At 43.1% G+C, this 4,053-nt stretch overlaps 1 non-coding gene across 1 annotated transcript; it reads left to right on the forward strand.

Annotated features, from left to right (window-relative positions):
* The first annotated feature begins 2,319 nt into the window (after positions 1–2,319).
* On the forward strand, positions 2,320–2,392 carry TRNAV-AAC (transfer RNA valine (anticodon AAC)). Its single transcript has one exon. It is a non-coding gene; the product is annotated as a tRNA-Val (tRNA).
* The last annotated feature ends 1,661 nt before the right edge of the window (positions 2,393–4,053 follow it).

Here is a 4,053-nt window from a genome sequence, read left to right on the forward strand (position 1 = left end):
TCTTGCTTTTCATAATATGTTGAAACTTAGAGGAAGCACTAACCAAAACCCTTCTGAAACATTTCCGTTGAGTTTTCCTATATTTGTCAGAGTCCTGGTGGCACTTTGCTTGACAAAGTTAGACCACAACAGGATAGAGTTATCAGTCATAATATCAGTCATCATTGTGAATGTTTATTTTGTCATAAATTTACTTCTTTTTAAATCTAGCATCTTCTAAGCCAGTGGTTCTCAATGCACATCAGACTTGCCAACAAAGTTTTATCAAAATACGGATATTTAGGGGGAAGGGTATAGCTCAAGTGACAGAGCGCATGCTCAGCACCCAGGAGGTCAGGGGTTCAAACCCCAGTACCTCCTCCAAGCGGAAATCAATGAAGAAACCTAATTACCTCCCCATCATAAATCAAAATACAGATGTTTAGAACCTACTCCAGATTTTCTCAATCTCTTTACTTGATATTCTTGGCATATCATGTATATTATGTCTCATGCTTATTATGTATTCCAAGATTTTTTTCCTCTATAAAAATTACTGCTCACACCACCTCTGACACCAGATGTGTGGGGTTTTTTTTCCCACACCAAGCAATTCTGTGTGGACTGCCAAGGATTGCTGGCAACCCACCAGAAGCTGGAAGAGGGAAGTAAGGTCTCTCCCCTGGAGCCTTTGAGGGAACATGACTCTGCTGACACCTTGATTTCAGATGTCTAACTTCCAGAACCATCAGAGAATAAATGTCTGTTGTTTTAAGCCCTCCCCACCCCCAAAAGAATCAACAGACCTTTACTGGGATCCTACTCTGTTCCAGGCACTGGGAATACAGTGATGACTAAGGACCCTGCTCCCAAGGAGCTAGCAGTTATACAAGCAGTAAAGGGACAAATGGAGGGGCTTTGAGGACAATGGCAAGGGACTATGGGGAAGAGGCTGTGTGTGTGTGTGGGGGGTCCCTGAGACCACCCCCAGGTTTGATGATTCACACTGAGGACTCACAGGACTGCGTGTAGTCATGCTGTGATTTATTACAATGAAAGGACCCGAAGCGCGATCAGCACAGGGAAAAGGGACATTCCTCTCTTGGTGAAGTTACACAGGACACGCTTAATTCCTCCAGCAATGAATGAACTGTGACACCACATCTAAAATCTGGTCAATGGGGAAACTCAACCTGAGTGTAAGAGTCCAAGATTTTTATCAGGAGCCAGTGACATAGGCACTCTCCAGTTAGCATGGACCCAAACCCCAGCTCCCCAGAAGGAAAGCAGGTGTTCAGCATAAACTACAGTGTTTTGTTCAAACCATTTAGGCACAGTCAGCCACTTGTCATTTAGAGAGTGCTGGGAACCCTCCCAAAATCTGAGTTCCCAGATGCCAGCTGCATTAGTCAGCTCAGGCTGCCACACAAGCTACCACAGACTTGGTGGCTTAAACAACAGAAACTTTCTTTTCTCACAGTTCTGGAGGCTAGAAGTCCAAGATCAAGGCACCACCAGGGTTGGTTGCTGGCGAGGACTCTCTTCCTGCCTTGTAGACAGCCGCCTTCTTGCTGTGTCCTCACATGGCCTTTCCTCTGTGCAGGCACCGAGAAAGAGAGCAACCTGGGGTCTCTTCATCTCAGGACACCAGTCCTATTGGATCAGGGCCCCACCTTTATGACCTTATTTAACTTTAATTACCTCCTTAAAGGCCCTAGTCTCCAAATACAGTCACACTGACGGTAGGGCTTCAACATACGAATTTGGGGGTGGGGACACAATTCAGTCTGTGACACTAACCAAGGGCCAACTTTGCAAGCAGGCCTTTCTCAGGACAGCAGTCTCAGGCCTCCCCTGCAAACTTTTTCCAGTTCAGGCTCCATCCCCAGTTCGAGAAGCCTTAAAATGGCTGCCAATCACACTGTTCCCTGGGAAGAAGGGGGCCCCATTTGGTGCCTGTGGTCCAGGTTACAATCGCTTTTCCCCTGTGTGTTGAGAACCTTCCTGCCGCCTTGGCCACAGCTAACAAAATCAGAAGTTGATGTGTGAGCAGGAGGGCATCCTACCAGTTAAAGAACAGAGCATGTCTTTTATTTGGGAGGGGGTCATTAATGGGTTTTAAGTAACACGAGAGAAGCTTCATTTCTCACCAGTGGCTGAAACATGAATGTCCTACATGTGTAATTAACTATGAAATGGTTCAGAGCAAGTTGAGAACCTCCAACTCTATTTACTAGAACCTTATGAGTAAAACATAATTCCATGTACATACAAAATGCAGCACCACATGAATCCCTGTCTGTCTTTACTAGAAAAAGAAAAGCTAAACATGGATTGAGGGGAGGGTGTAGCTCAGTGGTAAAGCACATGCTTAACATGCATGAGGTCCTGGGTTCAATCCCCAGTATCTCCTTTTAAAAAAAAGTGGATCCTTAACAGTAAGTAGGGTTGTGGATTTGGGAAATGACTCATAAGTGGTGACATGACTCAGGATTGTATGAAACTAGGCCATCTAAAACTTTAAGTCACATTTCACACAAGCTGTATGAATACAAATTAGTGGAGCATGTGTTAAGAGTGTATTCAAAGCTAGCTCTGAATTAAGGGCACTGTGCTTATAAAAGGCATAATTCCAGTAATCAAATTTTATTTTTACTTTGTATTACGGCAAATTAGAAACTTACATAACAAGGTTCTACTGTAGAGCACAGGGAACTATATTCAATATCTTGTAACAGCCTACAATGAAAAAGAATATGAAAAGGCATATATATATATATGTATAACTGAATCACCATGCTGTACCCCAGAATTTAATACAACATTGTAAATCGACTATACTTCAATAAAGAAATAAAAAATTAAAAATAAAATAAATTTACACAAAAGTCTAGAGACTTTTCTAGAACATTCTGTACCCATCACACAGCTCCGACCTTTATAAACTCATGACCAATCTTACTTCATCTATATCCCACCCGCTACACTCCTCTCAGATTACTTTGAAGCAAATCTCAGACATCATATTATTTTATCTAGAATATGTCAGTATGTGCATCTGAAAGATAAGGACTCTAGAAAATCTAAACTCAACACCATTTTCTCATCTAAAAAATTATAATAAATCCTAAATGTCGTCAAATATCCATTCAGCCTTCACATTATTCTCATGTTTATATAGATTCAGGACAGCTTCATATGGATGCTTTGTGCCTTCATTGTCAGGCACATACTATTTGTTGTCCCTCTTTTTGTGACGTTATCGGTCATCGATGGGCGGTGCCTGGATCATTTATTCACAAAGGAGTGACAAAATGGGATGTTCTGAGTCCCTCGTTCCTTCTTCGTTTATTAGCCCAAATACACCAATAAAGGAGAACTTCCCCTAGCCAACTCTTCGCCTTATATAAGAAAAACAGGATAAACGCTTGATTCTTTCCCTGTATTTACCAGTTTTCAGTATCAAGCTTTGTTTCCCAAGCATCCTCCCACAGTGACCAATGAGCTAGTTTTATTCGTATCACCACGAGTTTTTGGATTTCAAACAGGTTTCTCTTTCATGTATTTCCATCTATTGCAATCATAACCTTGGTGACGATCAAATCGTCCCACCTGGTATCAGTGGGACTACCTTTCACTCGGCTTCTGGATCCTTTACTCAGGACTTCTGGGTTTTCTGCTCCAACAAAGCTTTCCTTTCTGTCTGGTATTGTGCAGCCTCACCCTGTTTTCCCACGTGGCTTGAGGCTTTGTTAGATTTTCCTCTTGATGGCAGTGTTGCTCCAGAAATGCCGAGAAGCCCTCCATGCCCTCACCCCGCCCCCATCTACGCAGCCTCTTCGCCCGCCTTTCGTGTTTGAAAAAAACGCTTCGGAGTCTGATGGCTGCTGGGAAGGAAGCTGCCCACCGCAAGGTTTGCGGGAAACCTGCTCGCTGCGGCGGTGCTTACCTTTCTCCTTTGAATCTGAAATAAATTTGAGGTCTAAACTGCAAACTCTCATCAGACATCATTTCGAGAATGCCATTTCTCCACGACTCTGGCTTTGTAAATCCGCGCTAGTTACCCAGAATTAG

Source organism: Camelus bactrianus, chromosome X (assembly GCF_048773025.1).
Source record: "Camelus bactrianus isolate YW-2024 breed Bactrian camel chromosome X, ASM4877302v1, whole genome shotgun sequence".
Classification (NCBI taxonomy): domain Eukaryota; kingdom Metazoa; phylum Chordata; class Mammalia; order Artiodactyla; family Camelidae; genus Camelus; species Camelus bactrianus.